At 38.5% G+C, this 25,850-nt stretch overlaps 1 protein-coding gene across 1 annotated transcript in view; it reads left to right on the forward strand.

Moving 5' to 3' along the window:
- Positions 1-179: 179 nt before the first annotated feature.
- CNST (consortin, connexin sorting protein) overlaps positions 180-25,850 on the forward strand; it is a 97,802-nt gene continuing 72,131 nt past the window's right edge. The window contains exon 1 of the mRNA XM_006062416.3: positions 180-314. The gene's annotated coding sequence lies outside the window, so the exon portion shown is untranslated. The remainder of the gene's footprint in view (positions 315-25,850) is intronic.

Genomic DNA, 25,850 nt, shown 5'->3' on the forward strand with positions numbered 1-25,850 from the left:
TGGACGGCCGGGGAGAGAGAAGGCCCGTCTAGGCGGTGTCTGAACTGGGACTCTATGGTCGTCTGCCCTCTGTGCCTCCTCTCTAGCCGTCCGCGCTCTATGCTCCGCGGTCCCTGGCCGCCGGCCGCCCTCCCGCCTGCCGGGAGGGGTGAGCAGAAGGAGGCGGGGCGGGAAGGCGAGAGGTGTCTCTTCCACCCGACCGGCGGGAGACCTGAGCAACCTCTGTGACAGCTCGTCGGCCGCCATGTCAGCGAGCGGGGCTGGAAACAGATTCGGCGCCCGGCGGTAGCCCTCCTTGCGTCTCCTGTTCCTAGGTAAGGAGAGGAAGAGCGCGATGCAGGAGACCGGCCGGCTGGTGGCCGAGGGGAAAGCCATTGGGAACCCCCCTCGTTCCTTCCCCGGCGCTGTCCTCCTCTGGCATCGCCGCCTCTGCCCTCCGGGTGCGGTGGAGCCCCGTTCGCTCACCTCCGCCCCTTCTCCGCTCCCCTGTTTTCCTCTTTTTCTCTCGCCGCCGTGGCCTCTCCCTGCGCCGCGCGCCCATTTCTCCCTCCCTAGGGCACTCGCGCCAGAGGTCCTCCGTCGCCCGGCTGCCCGCGGAGCCTGCGGCTTCCTCTGCGCTTCTGTTCCTTTTCATTCTGTTGCCCACAGTCTCTCCACCTCTGCGGGTGATTTGTATTTTCCTTCATACCTGTTCCCCCCCTCGCCTCACCACTTAGGCTGTCAAGAAGCACCTAGTGCCTCCCATTCCTCCCTCCGGGCCAATATATACCTTTGTTTTTATTTTTATTTGCGTGTTGTTAAAGGTGTAAAGTTAAGACTTAAAGAAGAAAAATGTAAAAGCTTAGCATTTCGTCCTAAGCTTGGAAACATTAAGGTCTTAGAATGCTTATGTTGTTGCTTTTGTAAACTTAGTCCAACACATCTTACTGTGGAATGCAATTTAAAAGAGAGATTCCAAAGACTCTAAAAATAGGATGCCCTAATGGAAAATTTGGCAGTCTTTTTAACCTCTTAGGCAGTGTTAGAAGCCTCAGTTCTTTGAGAGTGATTTCAGTGTTTAAGGATTATACTCAAGAGCTTTACCAGCATCACTCTTTGTACCAAGGCAGGAAGCTGCAGGCATTCAACTTCCTATTTTAAAATATGCACCATCCTTTCTGCATACTTTACTGGCCGCGTAATTGATCTTGGCATTTTAAATGCACAAGGAAAAGGTTTCTAAGGAATGTATCACTTAGCAAATAGAAGTCTGAGGGTTTACTCAGCTGGTAAATATCAAATGGAGAAGGTATTGGTGGCCAACTGTGATCTTTTCCGATTATAAATTTGTTAGGACAGCATAGAAAGTATCTTCTCAACTGTTGTGGAGCCCAGGGGACCCTTTGGTCTTAATTTTTAAAAATTCTTTTTAAAATGGGATTTTGCCATTGACAGTTCTCCAGAAGTTATTATTCTTGCACCCTCTGAATACCTGAGTGAACACCAGACCTGCCCCCCATCCTTTTACTGAGCTGTCCCCTCTCTCCTTATAAAAATATTTTTGTAGATTCAGAAATATGCAAGCTCTGGAGGTCTAAATATTGTTAAAATCAAAGCAGAAAGATGTGTTACAGTAAAAGAAGAAATAGTTCACTTAGAGAACTATATGGTTCAATTTCTCACTTTTAAAATATACTTTTAAAAATTGTGGTAAAAATCCTTATCTTAAAATTTGGTTTCTTCATAATGTTCAGCCCTGGAGAAAATGATGTCACTTTTAATTTTGCTTTTGAGTGGTGTTATTCTCTTCTGATTTTGGAGAAGAGAATTAGGTTATGATAAGTATCTCCCCTTTTATAGTGTTAATAGTGGTTTGTTTGAGGTTGTAGGTGCTTAAACAACACAAGAGACAGAATATTACATATTTTATTTTTCTGAGGTCCCAGTTGCTAGAAATGAAAGAAATGTCCATTTTACTTTAAAGATGAACCTTATAATCAGCATTTAGACCTACTTTATTAGAAAAACCTTGGTTGTTTATTCCCCATCTTATTTTCTTAAGAAGTATAGTTTTTGCATCTGGTACTATTTTTGCCTTTTTGAAAATATCTCTTTGGTGTCAGTCAAAGTGATTCCACTGACTATTTTAAAGTTTTTTCTATTGTTACCTCAATTTAACTGATAAAGAAGCCAAAATACTTATTTTCTTTTGACTTTTATGTTACTGTTGTGATTGGGAAATGCCAGGTGGTAAAAGTTTGTTGTCAGAATTAAGGCTGTGGGTCTACAGTAGTACTGTCCAATAGAAATACAAGGCATTAGTACACGAGCAATTTAAAGGTTTTTAGTCACATTACCAAAAAAATGGGATTAATTTCAACATGTTTTATTTAATCCTATATATATCATTTCAACAAGTGATCTGTTTTAAAAGTTAACAATGAGATATTTTATATTCTTTCATACTGAGTCTGTGAAATTTCGTGTGTATTTTACATTTCTGCTACGTTTGAATTCTGACTAGCTACTGGTCTTAGCTTGTGGCTAAGACCTTATTGGCTAGCATGTTATCTATAGGATTTCTCTGTGATTCTTAAGATGTTTTCTTATCCTAAGAGTCTGGGGTAAATTCTGTGAGGCAAATTTAAAAATCCTTTTCCTGAAGTGCTACAGTGTTCTAACTGAGATGATTCTAAGCAGGATGAAAGCCCTGGAGGGTCTCTTCCTCTTAGTGTTGACTGTTAATACTGAGGAGGATAAACAGGTTGCCCTGTGCTTGTTTAGTGAGGGTCATAAGATGTATAGAGTGCTCAGTCATTTCCTGGGGTGTCATTGTTGCAGTTATTTACATCTGCATGTCAACAATGTGTCAAGGAACTGTATGAGTCTTTGTCTACTAAGTCTGTTGGCATTAAGTAGGGAGAACCTGAAGACATTCAAGAAGTTTGAACTTTATGGTGAACAGGTAGAATTATCTGCTTTTGGAGACATGTTCTGAAGCAGTTTCAGGTATGGCTAAGAGTTTTGTGTGTGTGCTTCTCTGTATGATGGTGTTATCAAAGGAAAGATAAAACCTTTTTAGCAAAAATTAGGAAGGAAGAGGGTATGTTTTTTGACTCCCAAACACTGGGAGTAGCAGCAAAACACAAATGTACATGGTGGTTTGGGTAAGCTATAAAAGAAACATGGCAGTTTTTAGAGAAAGGTACTGACATATTGACTAGGAATGTGTTTTAACTTGTTTTTGCAACAGAGATGGTGATTTACATGGAACGCCTCTTGTTCAGAGCTGTTAGGGCTGAAAGATAGCCCTGTTGGAAGGGTAACCGCAGCTCACAGACTTCTGTGGGTTACTATGATCCTTCATTGTTCTTATCCTGATGTCTGTATTCTGTTAAACTTACCTAAATACTATTTTAGCTGCATGGTTTTACATTTACACTTAATGTCAAAATGTTCTTGAAGGATTAATTAATATTCATTGTAATTTAATGTGAGAAACTTGCCTCCTCCACAACTTTTATGGTACCTGATCAGTAAACAAATTCCTTCTGTAAAATCTAGTCCGTATAGACCTAGCACAGTGTTGGCAGTGTGTGCAGTGTTAAAGGATCAGGGACAGATTTGGGCAAGGGATAGTTACTGGTTCGGAGAAGGCAATGGCACCCCACTCCAGTACTCTTGCCTGGAAAATCCCATGGGCGGAGGAGCCTGGTGGGCTGCAGTCCATGGGGTCACTAAGAGTCGGACACGACTGAGTGACTTCGCTTTCACTTTTCACTTGCATGCATTGGAGAAGGAAATGGCAACCCACTCCAGTGTTCTTGCCTGGAGAATCCCAGGAACAGGGGAGCCTGGTGGGCTGCCATCTATGGGGTTGCACAGAGTCGGACACGACTGAAGCAACTCAGCAGCAGCAGTTACTGGTTGTTGCTTGTTTCATGAGAGGTGCATGCATGTTATGTAGGAAAATGTAGGATTTAATTTGTTTTTAAATATAGGTGGCTATCCGTTGCTATCATTTTAGTTGGATAAGAGGAAATACACTGTTTTGTTCCTACAAATTAGCCTTAGCTAATTTTTCTTTAGTTAGTTGAGAATGAATAATTGATAGCCCGGCAATTTGCATTTTTTTTTTTCAGTTTTATTTTTGACTGTGCTGGGTCTTCGCTGTTGCATGGGCTTTTCTCTAGATGTGGCAGGCTGGGGCTACTCTCTAGCTGTGGTGCATGGGCTTAGTTGCCCCATGGCATGTGATATCTTCCTGGATCAGGGACTGAACCTGTATCCCCTGCATTGGCAGGCAGATTCTTAACCACTGGACCACCAGCAGAGTCCTGAAATTTTTTTAAAAAGCTCAATTTAAGTGGCCTCTATGAGGATTATATTTTTATTGAGAAGTTCTACATTCAATAATCTATGTCTCAGTACTCTTATGAGTGTGTTCTTTTGTTTAGGGCCTTGAAGATTCTTGTGAATATAGGCTTCTCTTTATTTATGGATCATTCCTTTGGGGGGAAATTATATTTCCTTTTAACCAAAGGATACTTTTTAAAAATGCATTTGAAATAACTTTTGGAATATTCTTTAATAAAAAGTAAAAAAAAATCATATCTGAACAATCTTTAAAAAAGCAATACATCATTAAAAAGTTCTGAATCTTATAATAGCTTGAGATTTCTTAAATTGTTTTGGTCGCAGTTTTCAGATTCTGCTCTTTACCATATTTGGAGATGAAAACTTTTTGCCTTTATATGACCTCCTCCCTGCCATCTCTTAGAGCCTCCCCCCGACCCCCACCCCCGTTCATCATCATTAGCCATGTGGAGAGGAAAGGTAGTGTGTGTTTGTCAAAATACGGTTCAAGATTATTTTTCCCTTTGACTGTAGGACAGATATTTTTTAAATGACCGATTTAGTCATTTTCATTAACATTGGAGCATTTGATATTTTAATTGACTGTACATAAGAGATTTTAAGGGTTTCCCTGGTACCTCAGATGGTAAAGAGTCTCCCTGCAGTGCAATCCCTGGGTTGGAAGATCCCCTGGAGAAGGAAATGGCAAACCACTCTAGTATTCTTGCCTGGAAATTCCCAAGGAGAGAGGAGGTTAGCAGTCCACAGTCGATGGAGTCGCGAAGAGTCGGACATGACTGGGCAACTTCACAGGAGATTTTAGGAATTAACAGTATCTTGTGTTTCAGTTCAGTTGCTCAGTCGTGTCTGACTCTTTGCGACCCCATGGACTGCAGCACGCTAGGCTTCCCTGTCCATCCCCGACTCCTGGAGCTTGCTCAAACTCATGTCCATTGAGTCGGTAATGCCATCCAACCATCTAATCCTCTGTCATCCCCTTCTCCTCCTGCCCTCCATCTTTCCCAGCATCGGGGTCTTTTCCAAGGAATATGTTCTTTGCATCAGGTGGCCAAAGTATTGGAGTTTCAGCTTTAGCATCAGTCCTTCCAATGAATATTCAAGACTGATTGCCTTTGGGATGGACTGGTCTGATCTCCTAGCAGTCCAAGGGACTCTGAAGACTCTTCTCCAACACATAGTTCAAAAGCATCAATTCTTTGGCGCTCAGCATTTTTTTATAGTCCAACTCTCACATGCATCCATGACTACTAGAAAAACCATAGCGTTGACTAGATGGACCTTTGTTGGCAAAGTAATGTCTCTGCTTTTTAATATGCTATCTAGGTTGGTCATAACTTTTCTTCCAAGGAGCAAGCATCTTTTAATTTCTTGGCTGCAGTCACCATCTGCAGTGATTTGGGAGCCCAAAAAGATACAGTCTGTCACTGTTTTCCCATCTATTTGCCATGAAGTGATGGGACCAGATGCCATGATCTTAGTTTTCTGAATGTTGAAGCCTCATCAAGAGGCTCTTTAGTTCTTTGCTTTCTGCCATAAGGGTGTGTCATCTGCATATCCGAGATTGATATCTCTCCTGGCAATTTTGATTCCAGCTTGTGCTTCATCCAGCCCAGCATTTTGCATGATGTACTCTGTGTATAAGTTTAATCATCAGAGTGACAACATACAGCCTTGACATACTCCTTTCCAGATTTGGAACCAGTCTGTTGTTCCATGTCCAGTTCTAACTGTTGCTTCTTGACCTGCATACAGATTTCTCAGGAGGCAGGTAAGGTGGTCTGGTATTCCCATTTCTTGAAGAATTTCCAGTTTTTTATGATCCACACAGTCAAAGGCTTTGGTGTAGTCAGTAAAGCAGAAGTAGTTATTTTTCTGGAACTCTCTTGCTTTCTTGTAATTCCCATACCTATTAAATCCTCTTTATAAGAATACTGATTTTTTTTGGAAAACTACTACCTGAATAAATAATTACATTTTTTTCTATGTTTGCTGCATCTTGAAAACCCAGTGAATTAGGTGGCTGTGGTTTTGCAATTTGAATGAAGGCAAACAACCATTTTGAAGAGCCTTTTATGTTATAGATTTTTAGGTAAATAGTTTCCTTAAAAGATGTGAACTTTATAATAACATAAAGAATGCTGTTGTTCCTGGATATTGGAGAGCATACTACTTGCATTTTTAATTTATGCATGCATTGTTTTTCTTGTTCACTGTTTCTCTCTTCTGCAGTTATTAACACTGTACAGATAAATCTTAAAAGTAATTATTAAATGAACTGAAACATCTTCCTATAAGATTTTTCAGCAAGGACTTATTTTTGTGAATTTGCATTTTATTTATTGAATCCTCATGGAGTTTTTTTTTTTTTTCCCCCTTATGAAGCACCAAAGATTAGATTTTTGTTTTTTCCACTATGGGGATGAACAGGTTTTCTTAAGTCAGGACTCAGAAAGATTCATAGCAAGTAGCAGACTTGATTTCCTCCCTCATGTTCAACCCAAATTAAAAGAGGAATGGAATTTTGTAGAAACTATGCTGATTAGAAAATTGCAAAGTTTAGTTTCCTGAGGAAAAGACTTTGTATCCATTTGTGACTTCTTAATCCAAAATCAGTCATTAAGCTTTATTTTCTTCAACAGTTTACAAAGTAATCACTAGGTTCCTTTTGCTTCAATAGTTAAAAAAAAAAAAAAAAAAACTGTTGTGGAGCTCTTTGTCATTCCACTTAGAGTTTATACCTATAACTCTATACCTATAGCATTGCATCAGCACTGTAAAGAGCCAAAATGAGAAGCAATGTCGTGAGACTTCTTTGATCATATAATTAAATGTTTTGTAAGATGAAATGGTTTGTCTCATTAGTCTTACAGTTGAACCCTAGTTAAAAATTGACCTAATAGGTCTTATGTCAACCAAAGTTCATATTTTTGCTAGTCAGAGAAAGATGTATTTCAAATTAACCTAAAGTAAACTATTTAATTCAGGAGATAATTTTTTATTATATCAGGTACCCTCTTGGTTAATTATAATTTTGTGGATTTTGATGCCTACAGCATTTTTGTCCTCTTTCAGCTGTTTACCTGGGGAAAACCTAGGGATTCCCTAGTAAATCATGACAGGTCTTTGATGCTTGAGAGTATGGCTTACCTTCCCTGACAGCCTCCAAGAGTAAATGTGTGTGTGCAGAAACTTATGAGCAAAAATTCTGCTTCAGAAACACTTACCTATGGTGATGAAACAGATATTCTAAGACTATCTTAAAACGACAGTTTCCATGTACTTGTATAAAACTTTGCATAAAACTGTGTATTTTGCTGGAGAGTTTTCATTTTGTTCCAGTGCTTCGGAGTATGTAAAAAAATATCCAGAATAATATCTCCTCTAGTTTATTCTGCCTAGCTTCACCTTTTGGTTTTTTCCTATTCTGTCTTCCATGTAAAGTTCAAAAGTCAGAATAGGTCATGGTTTAGTATGACTTTGGCGGTGGGGGTGGGTGGGTGGTAGGAGTACAAATGTTACTCCTTTCTTTTTTCCTCTCTTTCTTCTCAATTATAGAAGTAATTGTGCTCCAGAGAAGGGGAGGGGGAAGGAAGCTAAATTTTAATTTAAGGAAAACATGGTTTTTCAAAAATTAGTGTTTTTTCCTATAATGAAAGTTGAACAGAAGCTTTAATTTAGCAGTCAGAATCCATTGATCTCTCTTGTCCGACCTTTGATGTCTGGTGGACTTGCCAGGAAGAAACTTTGGGTACAAGTGTTAGCAATACTGCTTGGGAAATGAGTTCTTGGGGCAAGGAATAGTGAGTGACTTTATTCAGAAAGCCAGCAGACTGAGAAGGTGATGGACTAGTTTCCCAAAGAACCATTCCTCCAGTTAGAGGTCAGGCTTCTTTTTACCGAAAGGAGTGTGCCTGTGGTTGGTTGCTGGGAAATTCTTGGTGCGGAAATCCTTTGTTCTTGCAGCTTTCCAGGTAGCCAGTCACAGTGTTCCTATAAACCTCCAGCCAGACATGTTATTTTTTATCCCTATGTGAATAGGAAAGTGTTTTTACCTTTAGAGATCAGAGTCTTGAGATTAGGCTATCCTGTATGTTTTAGGCTATTGGCAACATTCTAAACTTCTGGCAAAAACAATAGAATACAAAGAGTTAAAGGAGAAGAAATAGATCCAATAAGATGTCAGATTTGTTCTTCCCTATCATACAGGGAAACTTTGCACTAATATGAGACAGTGCTAGAAATATATATACACATATATATTGTATTTATTATATATATTATGTATTTATTTATTTGGCTGTGCCATGCAGCTTGTGGGATCTTAGTTCCCCAACCAGTATATGTGTTTGTGTGTGTGTGTATTTATTTATTTGACTGTGCCATGCAGCTTGTGGGATCTCACAATCGAGGATTGAACCTGGGCCCTCAGTAGGTAAACCACTCAGGCCTAACTAACTAGTGGACTGCCAAGGAATTCCTGCTAGAATAAATTTAATAGTGTCTCTTTTGTCATATGTGTTTCCTTTAGGGAGTATTCTCCACTGAAATAAAATATCTTGGGGAAAAATATTCTATCAGCAGTCTTTCAAAACATTGCAAGTTATCTTCCTCTGAGACAGGTTTTTTCTGTACTGTTTTTTTTTTAATTCGTTTCTAAGAATTTCTTACCTAGAATAAGCTGCCTTATTCTGGAATTTTTTTTTCCCCAAACCTCCATCAAAATATTTCTCTTGAATGGCTGACAGTGAGAAGGCATATTCACTTTTGCACCTATCTCCATTCTTGCCTTCTTATTAACTTTTGGTACACTGGAGATATAAATTAGCATGTCGCCGTTGTGTCACATCACGGTAAGAATTAATATCATTAATGTTTATTTAGATATTTTATTATAGGAGAGGAAAAGAGTATCTACCTATTTGACATGGATAAAATACAATCTCTGGAAACAGAGTTTTTTAACCTTGGGTCCAAGAACAGGCTTCAAGGGGTCTGTTAGCCACCTGAAATAATTCTCATAACTTAGTGGTAGTGTATGTCCATTTTTCTTTTTTTTTAATGTATATTTTTCTGAGGAGACATTCCTTACTTAGCTTTTGTCAGATTCTTCAAAGGGTCCATGACCCAGAAGAGGATAAGACTCAGAATTAATTTGAGCTTGGTTATAAATTGCTAATCCTTATAAGCAGCTATAGTTTTATAAACATTCTTATATATATATGCTTTATTTTTTTGGTAATATTTTATTTATGACAAAAATAATTTAATAGATTATTTTATAAGAAAAGGCACAGTGATTCTTTTTAAAAAAGCAAATCTTCCTCAATTATCTTACCTTTTATTTTGTATGCCTTTACACAGTTCTGTGGTTACTTTGTTTTTAAAATTTGTTTACCATCTATGCATTTTACAGAAAGATGATTAATTCTTAGTGGTTGAATTTTTCCTGGCAGTTCAAAGAGTTGTTCATAAATTCAGAATCAGGATAAAGGAAAGCTGCATTTTATGAGGCTCCCCTACCCAATGAGAGGCATGCGTTCACAGATAGGTTGATTATATACGCATGCTCCTGATGAAGTAGAAAAAAGTAAGAAACTGGGTACAAGTAGAAAGATTACCCTTGAACAGCAGATAGAAACATTCTGCTACTGAGATAAGAAAGGGAAATAACTGATTACCAACTGACATCTGGTAACTTCTGTTTACCTATGGCCCAGTTGAGACTGCTGAGCTAGGAATAGGAAGAGGACTGGAGGCCAGAGGTGAAGGTTAACGTCGCTCTGGGGATGTGGTTCTGGGGCTAATTGGGGAAGGATGTCAGGCCAGCATTGAGGCTGCACCTGATGTTGGAAGGATACTGCTTTTATAGTTCCCAATCTGCATAGTTGTGCTTTTCTTTAGCAGCCTGGGTATAAGAGCAGAGAAGGTGGTCAGGTTGATCAGGTCTGGGGTTTATAGGGTGGGTGCAGTAGACATATAAGATAACAAAGGAAGTAGCTAGAGATGATACATGAATTCAGTGCTTGAAAAGAAAAGATGCCAGGAGTCTGACTAATGTTTAAAAAAAAAAATAAAGAAAATGTAGGAGTCTGGAGTTTTCAGTTTGTTTTTTAATAATTTAATTTTGTTCTTTTTTTTCTTTTCGTTTTGTCCATGATGCATTACTTGTGGGATCTCAGTTCACCAAGCAGGGACTGAACCCAGGCCTTGGCAGTGAAAGCCTAGAATCCTAACCACTTGGCCATAAGGGAGCTCCTGAGTCTGGAGTTCTTGATGTGGTTAAACTGGGTAATGGTAGTGAGGTAATGACAGTAAAGATTGAAGTTAGAAAGAATAGGAATTTAGAACCAGACAATGGAATATTGGTAGTTGGAGATATGGAGACTCACCTGAGATGAATACAGTGTTTTGGTGTGCAGTAAAATCTAAGACTAGGGTGACAGTTGCCAAATTGACCAGACAATAATGTCGTTATAGATTTTTGAGATACAAAGAAACATGCGTTCCATAAGTCTGTTAAGTCACTGTTTTTCCTTTGTAGAACACAAAGCGTATTCTTTTTTAAAATTTTATTAGTATTTTTAAATTAATTAATTTTTATTGGAGTATCATTGCTTTTCAAAGGTAGTGTTTTCTGAACAGTAATCTGCCTCTGGCTTATGAGAGAAAACCTTAATTAAAAGTAAACATATCAGCCTAAACTCATTTTGAAATTTCGTAACTTCTGAAATGATAAAATTAATAAATTTTTACCTTTTGTTCAAAAGGGGACTAGAGAGTAAACTGGAGAGCTCCTAGCTTAGGTTTATAATTTTAAAATACTGTTAAAATGGTTTTGTTCTTTATTCTAGTTGAATTGATAAGTTGATTTTAATCTGATATCCTTTTGAACCTGCACATTAAAATGTCCATATATGCTTTAGTGAATAGTTTTGAAATATGGTAGCTTGTCAATGACCTTGAACCTAGCATTAGTTCCTGTTAGTTCATTGGCTAATGTTTGAGCTCATAGGTCCTGGGTATTCTTTGGAAGGACTGATGTTGAAGCTGAAATTCCAATACTTTGGCCACCTGATGCGAAGAGCTGACTCATTGGAAAAGACCCTGATGCTGGGAAAGATTGAGGGCAGGAGGAGAAGGGGATGACAGAGGATGAGATGGTTGGATGGCATCACCGACTCAATGGACATGGGTTTGGGTAAACTCTGGGAGTTGGTGATGGACAGGGAGGCCTGGCGAGCTGCTGTTCATGGGATCGCAAAGAGTGGGACACGACTGAGCAACTGAACTGAACTGAGCCCATAGGTGATCAGAATTATACTAAGTACTGTGTGAAATGCAATAAAGATGAGCCCTTTCACCAAAACATTTGATGAAAAATACAAGTCTCAAATATATACAGGTAATTTTTTAAGAAAAGGAAGGAAATTTACATGAAAACCTTTTTTGGTTTTGTCTAACTTATAGTTAATTTACTAAATATTTTGTAGAATTTATTTCTTCATTTTTCCAGAATTTTAAATGCAACCTTTTTGACCTAGGGTTTGGTAAACATAATAGAGAAGAGTTATGTAACAGTTTAGATGAATTCATTTCTAAGATCTGTAGTGTTCCACCATAGAGGTTTCTACTTTGTGCGCTTGAGAACTGGCTTTGTAGGAACTCCTGTTTCTGTAGGTTATTGGCAAATGTATCCAGTGATTATTTGCTGCTCTAAAATAGGGTCTTAAGGCAATGAGAGTCCTTTGAGATAGTGGATAAAAGCAGTTTCCAAAAGAAAAAAAAAAAAACACATTTATTACATGATATAATGCATGTTAAAGTGACTGCCTTTCTCAATGTTATGCGCACAGAGCACTTAGTAAATTGGCTGTTTTGTGTTTAATTTGCTAAACTTCATGATAACCTTGTACTTATTTGGATTATTTGTAAAGAGGTGAACAGTATTAATACATTGATTCACTGTGTAGCATTCTGAGGAGTTATTAAAAAATATTGTGTCCTTGATTCAATGCTTTAACGTTTTTCTTGAATAGAAAAAATATTGTGTGTTAAATATACAGAAATACAGAAAGTAACACAGAAAACAAATACAGCAAAATACAGAAAAGTGGAAAAAAAAAAAATTGTACTCCCATCAGCCAACAGCAAGAACTGTGAACATTTCTGTATATGTACTTTCAGTGTCCCTGGAGTGTGTGTAGGCATAGTTGAGATCATATTTATGATTTTAAGTTATATTATAGATTCACAATGTGCACATTTTGTGGTGTTGTAACATCTAGGGTATAAGCTAATTTATTTAATCATTCCCGTGAAAGTGAAAGTCGCTCAGTCGTGTCTGACTCTTTGTGACTTACAGTCTATGGAATTCTTTAGGCCAGAATATTGGAGTGGGTAGCCTTTCCCTTCTCCAGGGGATCTTCCCAACCCAGGAATCAAACCCAGGTCTCCCGCATTGCAGGCAGATTCTGTATGAGCTGAGCCACAAGGGAAGCCCAAGAATACTGGGGTGGGTAGCCTTTACCTTCTCCAGCGGATCTTCCCAACCCAGGAATCAAACCTGGGTCTCCTGCATTGCAGGTGGATTCTTTACCAACTGAGCTGTCAGGAACATGTTATGAAATTGTTTTCTGATAAATTGTGCCAGTTTATATTCGAACTGAACAGCATGTGACAATGCCTATATTTCAGTAGAAGATTGTTGTTGTTTATTCACTAATCATGTCTGACTCTTCTGCAACCCCATGGACTGTAGCCGTCCAGGAGCCTCAGGCCCTCAGAGAAGCCTGGCAGGCTACAGTCCATGGGGTTTCAAAAGTGTCAGACACAACTTCGCAACTAAACAACAACAGAGGGCAATGTGAGTTGAAAAGGCAACTTTAGTAGGCCTCTGGCTACTTCTTAAACTTTTCCCATCCAGCCAACCTATCACACTCATTTCCGCTAACAATTCCTAGTCTCTGTACTATAGTGCCTGTCCCATCCCACCTCTCTTTATTGTCCATCTGTCTAATTTTTCCTTAGTCTTTGTTTCAATCTTTTCTCCTCTGTCTTTTCCTGTATGGGAGGCCTACCCAGCCAGAACAACAGAGCAGAGCAGTCTATTTTCTGCTGGCAGGGTCACTTAAGAGAGAAAGGTGGCTGAAACAGTTAAGCTTGCTACTGCTAAGTCGTTTCAGTTGTGTCCGACTCTGTGTGACCCCATAGACAGCAGCCCACCAGGCTCCCCTGTCCCTGGGATTCTCCAGGCAAGAACACTGGAGTGGGTTGCCATTTCCTTCTCCATGCATGAAGGTGAAAAATGAAAGTGAAGTCGCTCAGTCGTGTCCGACTCTGAGCGACCCCACAGACTGCAGCCTACCAGGCTCCTCCATCCATGGGATTTTCCAGGCAAGAGTACTGGAGTGGGGTGCCATCGCCTTCTCCGAAACAGTTAAGCTTAGGTATTACCAAATTTACCAAACTCATAAATCAGTTTACCTCCCCAGAGATGAATCCAAAGGAAGACATCACGAGTGAGGGAAGTTCCTTCATAACTCTCAGTATTTATAGTAACCTTGCCACATTCTTAGTGATTAAAAAACATATATTAGCATATGTTCAATGCCTTAAAAAATATTTTTTTCTGAGAACAGAAATAATACAGCTTACAGCTCAATAAATAATAACCCACTTAAAAATTGGGCAGAGGATCTGAATAGACATTTCTCCAAAGACACAAATGACCAGTAAATACATGGAAAGATGCTCAACATCATTAGCCGTCAGGGAAATGCAAACCAAAACTATGTATACTACTTCATATCTGTAGATAAAGAAATTGTAACCTTTTATGTTGCTGGTAAAAGTGTAAAATGGTACGCCCTCTGTGGAAAATAGTATGGTGCCTTCTCAGTAACTTAAACACCAAATTAGCATATGACTCATAATTCCATTCCTAGGTACATACTGAAAAGAACTGAAAACAGATGTTAAAAAAACAACCCAAAGGCTTATATAGGAATGTTTGTAGCAACATTATTCATCATAGCCAGATAGTAGAAACGACCCAAATATCCATCAACTGATGAATAGATAAAGTGGTAAACCAATGTAATGGAATGTTATTTGGCAATAAAAGAAATGCAGTATTGATAATATGCTACAACATAGATACACCTTGAAAATATTATGCTAAGTGAAAGATGATAGTTATGAAAACCACATATTATATGACTCTTGATATGAAATATTCAGAATGGATTGATCATAGAGAAAGAAAGTAGACCAGTGGTTGCCTAGAGCTGGCTGGGAGAGCTGAAAGAATGGGAAGTGAGTACTAATGGGTATGTTGGTATTGGGGAGCAGGGAGGTTCTTTTTGGAATGATGAAAATGTTCCAAAATTTATTGTGATGTATGTGCACAGCTTTGTGACTATACTGAAAACAGTTGATTTGTACATTTTAAATGTGTAAATTGTGTGGTATGTGAGTGGTATCTCAGTAAAGCTATCATTTAAAAGCTCAGTTGGAAAAAATGCATGTTTATCATAGAGAATGTATAAAACATAGAGAAGTACAAAAAGAAAAAAATTGTTAGAATTTAAAATTTTTCCTATTTTCATTTTTATGATAAGATAAAAGAAAATGCTGCTGCTGCTGCTGCTAAGTCGCTTCAGTTGTGTCCGACTCTGTGTGACCCCATAGATGGCAGCCCACCGAGCTCCTCTGTCCCTGGGATTCTCCAGGCAAGAATACTGGAGTGGGTTGCCATTTCCTTCTCCCCAAAGAAAGTAGCATAAGCTTATTCAAGATCATCATGAACATTGCCATAAAACAACTTTCTGCTATGGGATTTCAGTGCTCAAATGTCTTTTTATAATCACTGGGTAAAATTAATAAGTTATGTCTTTGGAGCAACATTATAGCATGTTGTAAAAACAAAGGTTTCTCAGTAGTTAGTAGAGAAAAGTGGTGGGAAAGCTGAGTCTTAAGGTGCTTGTGGTAAATAGAGGTGCTGAACTTGAAGGAACCTGTGTTATCACGTTTAATACCAAATTCAGGTTATGAACAGACGTTTAATTTTTGCAGAGCAGCATCATACATCAAATTAAATTAATGTTAATTTTAATATTGGTGTTTTTATTGCTTGTATTAATTTTAAATTTTGTTTTGGTTTAATAATTGTATTGGAGTTATAAACACATAATTCTCTTTTTACATCTTTTAATTTTAAGTAAAAATAATTTGTCAGTTCATAAGGACTATCATAATTATTTCTTTTAATAGCCGTTCAAGAGGAATAATGGCATAAATAGTTAGAATTAAAAGGGCCCATGATTTTATTGCTTAAGAAATTAAGGCTCAGAGGGGTTTCTTGCTCAAGCTTTTCAAACAAGTTTAGGGCTTGGTTAGAATTAAGATTTCAGTATTTGTAGCCTAATTTTTTTTCTCTTATGCTTTTATTACTTTTTTCTTTTGACTTATTCTCAATTATTATTGCCATCTCCTGTGATTTCTTTCTTTCATATATGCTTTGTCACCTCAAATAGAGCACTTTTGGACACAAATTACACCTCAGTTCTTTTTGTCCTATGCTCCTCTTCACCCCGCTCCACCCTACTCCATGCACAGTGTACACTGCACCGAGCCTGGTGTTATATACTTAGCTGGCTCTCGGTAGATGTTAATAAAGGGTTTTAACTTTGCCTTCTGGGAGCCATGGAAACTTGGCCTTCAAAATTCAAGCTTGGGCCAGAGTGCAAACCTTTGGAAGTCTTGTTCTGATATGGAGCAAATAAAGTAACACTTTTTTCGTAAAATATTGATTTGGGGTTTTGTTTTGTTTTGTTTTTTTTCTGGTCACACTGAACCAGCCCTCTCAGCAATGAGAGCGAGGAGTCCTAACCACTGGCCACCAGAGAATTCTCTTAATTCAATTCTTAGCTTTTTAGAAGCTATCCTACCCTCTGTTGTTGATGGATCATTGCAAAGTTGTAGGTTTTTTTTGAAGATTGCTAAGTTGGACATCTTCCTTTTAGTCAAGAAAAGAACATGTGCTAGAATGATTCAGGTGCAGATGTTTTTGTGGTTAAAACATCTTCACAATTGGCAATTCTTATGAAATAAAAATGTAAACAGGAATCCTGTCTCACTATTATGACTTTGTTGTTTCCCCCCTCCCCCACCCCATAGCCTCTTCCCTCTCCTGCCTTTACCTCCTTATTCTACTTCTCTTTGTAGACCTTCTGACCATTCTTCTGGGTCTGACTTTGAACTAACTTTGGGCCAGGGAAACTCAGTAGTAGTCAGGGTGAAATCCTGTAATGCATCCACTATTTTATACCCATCATTCAGATTCTCAAACTATATTGCTATTTTCACTTGGACCCCTGAGATTACTCTATGATTTTAGCCTTTTACTTTTAAATTTTCAGGAGAGCCCTATTAGTAAAATAATATATTTTCTTAATTTCAGTAAGAGTGGTCATAATTTTTATTGGAACCAGTTTTATTCCATTTATTTCTTAGGTTTCATTTTGTCTTTTAAATGAGCATGGAAATATCTTTATATTTTTCTTTAGTGGAGAAATCCAGTCAAGAATGTGAGAAGATGAAACTTTCAAGTAAAATTGTTGTTGAAAAAAAAGGAAATTCTAGATTAAAATAAATTTGACCTTGGTCTAGTTCCGTTTGTCTCATCTCTATATTTGAAAGGAACATAAAACAATTCTGTATGTTCTTTGAATAGTTAAACCTTATCCTTTAATTTACGTAGCATAAAATGAAGGATTTGTAATTACAGACTCAAAATTTTCTGGATCAGAAAGTAGAGTGGGCCCATTTAATTGAATCTTTGCTTTTTGTTCTAATTCATGCTTTTTTTTTTTTTTTTTTTCAGATTTGCTGAATTGCCCTTATATTTAATCTTTCAATGACAAAAGTGCTCTTTTAGAGTTACCCCTCTATTTCTGTTTCCTACCAGATAATATTTGTGGGGTCTTTTTTGTTAAATAAAGTTTAAATATTGAATGATATAACCAATTTTTCTAAGTTTATTTCCTTAGGTAAGAGGTAGTGAAAAAGATACGTTAGTGTTTTAGTTCAATTGAACAATCATTATTTAGCACCTATTATGTGCCTCAGACTTTGCTATGGTAAGTGTTGCAAGAGAAGTAACACATTCTCTTCAGGCTTGGATTCTTCCTTATTCTTACACATTCTCTTACTTACTTGGATTCTACCTTGGGAAATAATACACTTGCATTGGAATAGCTTGTGAAAAAGCCCTAAAACAATAAGTAAGCAAATTTGAGGCAGCACCCACTAGATGGGGGTCCCCAATCCTATTAGGAATCAGGCCATACAGCAGGAGGTGAGTGGGTGAGTAAAAAGCTTCATCTGTATTTACAGCCACATCCCATCGCCCACGTTACTGTCTGAGCTCCACCTCCTGTAATTAGATTCTCATAGAAATGAGAACCCTACTGTCAATGTGCATGTGAGGGATCTAGGTTGTGACCTCCTTATGAGAATCTAATGCCTGATGATCTGAAGTGGAGCTGAGGCGGTGATGCTAGCGCTGGGGAGTGACTGCAGATACAGATTCATTAGCAAAGAGGTTAACAGCAGAGACCATAATAATCAATTGTTTGCAGGCTCATCAAAATTCTGTCAATGAGTTAGTGGCAAGTGACAATTAAGCCACATCTGGTAGCAGGCTCTAAGTCAGAATCCAACACTTATTTTAGTCCATGTATGGTCCACCCTTTATTTTATATACCATTTCCATCCGTTTCTTTTTCCCACACTGCACACGTGTCTCACACAATTTTGGGAAGCCCGCAATATAACCTTCACCAAAATGAGTGAAAAACAAATGTTGCTGGAGAGCGTCTTTGAAATGGGGGAAAGACCCAATGATGAGACAGCAGAAGACTCTAAGACTGCCAACAAAAAGAAAGCTGCATTTTAAAGAAAATACCAAGAGTCCTATTTAAGTTATGGGTTCATTGCAACAAGTGATTCACATTCTCCAAGCCTGCTTTTTCTAATACGTGGCGACTGACTATCAATGAAGTCATGAGACCTTCACAACTGCTTTGCCACATGGAGACGAAGCACCCTGCATTAAAGGACAGGCCTTTGGAGATTTTCCAAAGGAAAAAGTGTGAACATGAAGAACAGAAGCAATTATTGAAGGCCACCACTTCATCAAACGTGTCTGCACTAAGAGCATCATTCTTAGTAGCTAACTGCATTACTGAAGCTAAGAAGCCCTTTCCTGTTGGTGAAGAGTTGATCCTGCTTGCTGCTTAGGACATTTGTCATGAACTTTTAGAAGAGACTGCAGTTCACAAGACGGCACGTGTTCCTCCTTTGGCTGGCACCATAACTAGACAAACTGATGAAATAGGAGAGGATATTGAGTCATAATTATCAGAGGATTAATGAGTCACTGTGGTACACAATCCAGGTTGACGACAAGGCAACAATGCTTGTTTTTGTGCATATATTTTTCAGGAGGATGTACGTGAGGATATGTTACATAAACCTTTGTTGCTAGCCAACACCACAGCTGCAGAACTATTCAAGTCTTTGAATGATTACATATCAGGAAATTGGTGATACATGGAATTGGTCATTCCATGTCAGTATACACAGACAGAGCTACTGCCATGACTAAAACTTTCTGGGTACACTACTCAGGTCACCAAGAGGTTGCTTCTGAATGTGAGCCTATGCACTGTGTCATCCATGCAGAAATGCTGGTTAGCTGAAAAATGTCACCTGAACATAACAACATTTTGCAGGGTGTGATTAAAATGATCACATTTAAGTACATGCCCTTAATTCACGTCTGTTAGCACAGCTCAGTGAGATGGACACAAGAGCACACACGTCTTCCCTTACACACAAAAGTGAGGTGTCTTTATAAAGGAGGATCACTGGCCAGTTTTTGAGTTACAAGAGTCACTCCAGAGATTTCTTTCAGAAGAACAGTCACCACTGGCAGTATATTTCAGTGACACAGAATGGGTGGCAAAACTTTATTAACTTGTGTGACACAGTCAGCCTGCTCAAAGGACTCACTCTGTCACTCTAGGGGAGAACGACAGCTGTGTTCAAGTCAGCAGGTACAGTGGCTGCATTCGAAGCAGACTGGAATTATGGGAGCAATGAGTGAACAATTGGAATTTTTGATGTTTTGAACATTTAAAGAGATTTTGAAAGAGACTGACCCAGGGCCTTCTTTCTCCCAACTGGATGCATTATCACCTGTCTCAGCTTTCAAAAGAGTTTGAGCATTACTCCCCTACCACAAAAGACTCAGACTGGGAAGGAATGGATGCCAGGTGAATCAGTTTTATCCATTGTAGAAGAGGATCAACTACTTGAGATCGCAAATGATGGTGGCCTTAAAAGTAGGTTTAAGTCACCTTCAAATCTTCACACGTTCTAGATCAAAGTCAAGGCAGAATATCCTGAGATTTCCACAAAAGCCCTGAAAAGCCTGCTTATATTTCCACCATCCTGTTTTTGTGAAGCAGAGTTTTTTCTGCAGGGACAGCAACCAAAACAAAATCACAGAGTAGACTGGACATAAGCAACACACTTCAGGTGTCACTGTCTCCCATCAGCCCCAGGTGGGACCATCTAGTTGCAGGAAAACAAGCTCAGGGCTCCCACTGGTTCATATTATGGTGAGTTGTATGATCATTTCATGATGTATCACAATGTAATAATAGAAATTCAGTGCATAGTAAATGTACTTGATTCATCCTGAAACCAACCCCCTCACCCCCCATCCGTGGAAAAATTGTCTTGCATGAAACCAGTCCCTGATGCCTAAAAGGCTACACTAGATCTTTTAATAAATACAGTGTTTACTTCGTTAAAAAAAAAAGGTCTTTGTAAATGTTTTAGCATAGATCCAGTGTAAGCTGTCTCCATCTATGACTGGACTTCTCTAAGGACAAAGAATAAATTTGTATTATATGTATTGTAAGTTATATTACAGTTTCCTTTCCTCCTCCTCCTAATTTGTCCCAGCTTTTCATCTTCAATAGCTTAGCTCAGATTCTACCTTGTGTGTCGTCACCAGAGGCAGCACAGACTCTGGACAGCTGTTTGACCTGATACGTACTGTACTTATCAGTGCTTTGGCTTGCTCACCCATAAAATAGAGGTGCTAATAATAACTACCTAAGAGGATTGTTGTGAAGCTAAATGAATCAGTGTATACAGGGCACAGCGTAAGAACCATATGAATATTTGCTTTTATTCTCACACTCTGTTGTTACGGTTATTCCTCACAATAAGTGTAATCATTTTGTGAAGGCACGTATTTGAACCTAAATACTTTTTGGAATTTTATGTTTTTTTTAATTATGCTTCATAACATCTGTTTTAACATACAAATAGTTCCCACCTCAATTTTTGGAGTCAGTTGATGGGAGGGATTGGGGGCAGAAGGAGAAGGGGATGACAGAGGATGAGATGGCCGGATGGCATCACCAACTCGATGGACATGAGTTTGAGTGAACTCCGGGAGGTGGTGATGGACAGGGAGACCTGGCATGCTGCAGTTCATGGGGTCGCAAAGAGTCAGACATGACTGAGCGACTGAACTGAACTGATGTTATCAGGAAATGTTCGCTTATCATCCTATGAATTTACAGATCCCTGGTTAACTTTTTTCCCCTTGTTTTCTCTTTTTCTGTTAAGTATTTATTCATCATGTCTGACTATGTACGTTATACACGTGCTCTCCACTAGCCTATAAGTTCTTCTCAAGGAAGTATTCTGTCTCTATAATGATGACAAATGTAACAATTATTCATCACAATATCATGCATCTTGCTATCATCAGAATTTCGTAACTAGTCCATCAAACATTTTAATGTTGTGATTCAAGTGTAAATCATAGCTGGAAGTGCTATCCAACATTATTTCTACTCAGTAGTTTGGATGATATCCTGTAATCTACCCACTGTTTCATACTTGGGCTTCCCTGGTGGCTCAGTTGGTAAAGAATCTGCCTGCAATGTGGGAAACCTGGATTTGATCCCTGGGTTGGGAAGATCAGCTGGAGGAGGGCATGGCAACCCACTCCAGTATTCTTGCCTGGAGAATCCCCATGGACAGAGGAGCCTGGCGGGCTGCAATCCATGGGGTCACAAAGAGTCGCACACAACTGAGCGACTAAGCACATTAAAAATCTGCTAAATACTTAATTGTTCTCAGGATTCCCAATACCAAGCGTACACACTGAAGGAGAATGTTCATTCAACAGACAGTTCTTGAGTGGTTTCTTTGCATCTAGCACTAGCCTAGGCAGTAGAAAGATGTTTAAAAAGTGGCAGTGTATGGTAATTAACAGGGCGTATTCCAGATTGACATAGATCTCCGTTCAAATCTCAGCCCTGCTTCTTTCTTGCTATATAAACTTTGAGCAAGTTCTCATTTCCCTTTATGTTTCCATGAGAATGAAATGAAAAATAGAAGGATTTCCATGAGAATGAAATAAAATAAGATTCATAAAGTGTTAGTGTAATACCTGGCATTCATTAAATGTTGATAAATAATCACGTATAATCAGCAGCTGTTTTAGGACAACAGAAGAGGGACAGTTATCCAGTAGACTTGGGTTTTAACTGCCACACTGGGACAGAAAAGGGGGCCTTAAGTCCAAGCCAAGGAACCTGAACAGGGCATTGGAGCCGAGAGCTGCACATGCAGCCAGGACCCTGAAGACCTCAGTTCTCCAGTGATAGATTTAGGGGAAGGGGGTCTCTGCCTAGTAGCAAAGAGATGAGTTTTTCTGTCTCTGCCGTGATAACTCTGTTGGAAAGTGGCTGCTGCTTTTTGTGTTGGTAATCATGAGTCTATTAACTCTGAAGTTTGAGGTTCATATTAATGCTTTCCTCAGTTAAGAATTAATACAATAATTGGCCCTGACTGGTAACATAACCAGGGATACCAGGCAAAAGCTAAAGCAGTCTGGAAGAAGTGGTCCTTAAATCTGCCTATGCAAGATCCCTACAGAGCAGCTTGTCCAAAATCACAGAATAATTCACCACGATCAAGAGTCGACAGAAACAACAAACAATAGATTCAGGTTCCTAAGAATGAGTATTTTCTTTATAATTATATACTTAAAATATTTTAATAAAATTAATAAAATGGGATAAAAAGGAAAAAGGTGCTATCAAAAAGTTAAAGATATTTAAGTAGTACTGTATGACTTCTAAAAATAAAAATCACAAAAATAAACTAAGCGAACAAATTAAGCAACAAATTTTATACAGTTGAAGAAAGCAGTAGTTCACTGGATGATACGTGAAGTTTGATTTGGAATTCAAGCCTCCAATCTCAATACAAAAATATAAAGAGAAATTATAAAAGAGTCAGTGATGTAGGTCATACAGTAAAGAAATCTAATGTACATCAAAAGTAATTTTTTTCTTTTTTTAATTTATTTTTTAATTGAAGGATAATTGCTTTACAAAATTTTGTTTTTGCCAAATCTCAACGTGAGTCAGTTGTAAGTATACGTATATCCCCTTCCTCTTGAACCTCCCTCCCATCTCCCTCCCCATCCCACCCCTCTAGGTTGTTGCAAGAGTACCTTCTATGCATAAATAAAATCCATGTTTGTTGTATTCTCTCTTAGAATCATTACCTTCACATTTTACAATAATCGTGCATTTGTTTTTCTTGATTTTCTTTTTATATTCTTTTAGTTGTGTTATATAGGGCTTCTCTGGTAGCTCAACTGGTAAAGAATCGGCCTGCAATGCAGGAGACCCTGGTTCAATTCCTAGCTCAGGGAGATCCGCTGGAGAAGGGATAGGCTACCTACTCCAGTATTCTTGGGTTTCCCTGGTGGCTCAGACAGTAAAGCATCCGGCTGCAATGCAAGAGACCAGGGTTCGATCCCTGAGTTGGGAAGATCCCCTGGAGAAGGGAATAGTACCCAACTCCAGTATTCTGGCCTGGAGAATTCCATGGGCTGTATAGTCCACGGGGTTGCAAAGAGTCAGACATGATTGAGCCACTTTCACTTTCATTTGGGCTTCCCTGCTAGCTCAGTGGGTGAGAATCCACCTACAATGCAGGAGACCCCAGTTCAATTCCTAGGTCAGGAAGATCTGCTGGAGAAGGGATAGGCTACCCACTCCAGTATTCTTGGGCTTCCCTTGTGGCTCAGCTGGTAAAGAATCTGTTATATAATTTGTTGTGTTTTTATTATTTTTTAATTTATTTTTTAATTGAAGTATAGTTGATTTACAGTGTGTTAATTTTTCTGTACAGCAGAGTGGCTTAGTTATACACATATATACGTTCTTTTTTTGTATTCTTTTCCGTTATGGTTTATCCCAGGATATTAAATACAGTTCCCTGTGCTATACAGTAAGACCTTGTTGTGTATCCATTTTATATGTAATTTTTTGCATCTGTGTCTTTTGCTATATTTTTATCTACCTTCTTAAGACCTAAGTTTTCTATGACTTTTCAATTTATTAAGAGTAAATTCCTTATTGTGAGATAGAGCTTTTTATTCTTATTAAGTAAAACATTCTAGCTTACCTTTGTACATATTATCATATAGAAATTATTTAGAAAGGTTACTATGTAGGTATCTTCAGTTCAGTTCAGTCACTGTGTCGTGTCTGACTCTTTGTGACCCCATGGACTGCAGCACGCCAGGCCTCCTGTCCATCACCAGCTCCCGGAGTTTACTCAAACTCATGTCCATTGAGTCAGTGATGCCATCCAACCGTCTCATCCTCTGTCGTCCCCCTCTCCTGCCTTCAGTCTTGCCCAGCATCAAGGTCTTCTCAAATGAGTCATTTCTTCTCATCAGGTGGCCAAAGTATTGGAGTTTCAGCTTCAGCATCAGTCCTTCCAATGAATATTCAGGACTGATTTCCTTTAGGATGGACTGGTGGATCTCCTTGCTGTCCAGGGAACTCTCAAGAGTCTCCTCCAGCACCACAGTTCAAAAGCATCAATTCTTCAACACAACTTTCTTTATAGTCCAACTCTCACATCCATACATGACTACTGGAAAAACTATAGCTTTGACTAGGTGAACCTTTGTTGGCAAAGTAATGTCTCTGCTTTTTAATATGCTGTCTAGGTTGGTCATAACTTTTCTTCCAAGGAGCAAGCATGTTTTAATTTCATAGCTGCAGTTACCATCTGCAGTGATTTTGGAGCCCCCCAAAATAAAGTCTGTCACTGTTTCCCCATCCATTTGCCATGAAGTGATGGGACCAGATGCCATGATCTTCGTTTTCTGAATGTTGAATTTTAAGCCAGCTTTTTCACTCTCCTCTTTCACTTTCATCAAGAGATTCTTTAGTTCTTCTTCACTTCCTGCCATAAGGGTGGTGTCATCTGCATATCTGAGGCTATTGATATTTCTCCCGGCAGTCTTGATTCCAGCTTGTGCTTCATCCAGCCCAGTGTTTCTCATGATGTACTCTGCATATAAGTTAAATACGCAGGGTGACAGTATACAGCCTTGACATACTCCTTTCTCTATTTGGAACCAGGCATCTTACTTATTACAATTACTATTCAGCATTTCTTAAGTACCAGGAGTATTTTGAATATGGGAAAGTACCCAAAAGGGGGACAACATGATCCTGAAAATAGGATATAACCAAGTACTTACAAATTAATTTTAAAAGCTTTTAGTACCTATTTCTTCCACTAGGTATTTACCTTGTTAAATTATAGTAATAATAATGTCTGTACTCAGGAAATGCTAACCGAATAACTCGCGTTAGCAAGAATCATAAATGGGGTGGGTCACTGTGGGCCGTGGCTTTGGCCATGGTGGCACTGGCAGTGCAGTATAGTGGAGAGCAGCGTGGTCTAATAGAAGCAGGATGTGAGCCATGTATAGAATTCTCTTTTCTAGTAACCACATTAGAAAAGTGTTTGAAAAGATGAGACTAGTTTTTTTTAATTTATTTTTTAAAAGGTGAGATTAATTTTAATAGTTTATTTAATCCATTAGATCAAAATGTTATTTTAGCATGTAATAAACATTTAAAATTATTAAAGGTCTATTATTTGACATTCTTGCCATTCCCAATAAGTCTTTGAAATAAGGTGTTTATTTTACAAGTATAGCACATCTCAATTTGGACACATTTTTTAATTGGCAATGTTTGATCTATATTTAAATTTCCTAAAATTTAGGTGAAAAAGCACATTCACATACCCAGTTTACTCCAAACATGCATAATTTTTTCAATAATTGAATCAACAACTGTTTTAGAGTTTAAATTAACTAAAATTAAAGTAAAAATTGAGTTCCTTAGTCTCACTGTTCATATTTCAAGTACTCAGGAGCCATATGTAGTTAGTGGCTACCATTGGTTAACATAGATTCAGAATATAGCTAACAACTGAAAATGTCAACAAAAGAACCCTGAATCAAGCATATTATTTTAGCTAAATTTTAATGTTAAGGGAATGATATAAATTAGCAA

The sequence above is a fragment of the Bubalus bubalis genome, chromosome 5 (genome assembly GCF_019923935.1).
Source record: "Bubalus bubalis isolate 160015118507 breed Murrah chromosome 5, NDDB_SH_1, whole genome shotgun sequence".
NCBI classification, from domain to species: domain Eukaryota; kingdom Metazoa; phylum Chordata; class Mammalia; order Artiodactyla; family Bovidae; genus Bubalus; species Bubalus bubalis.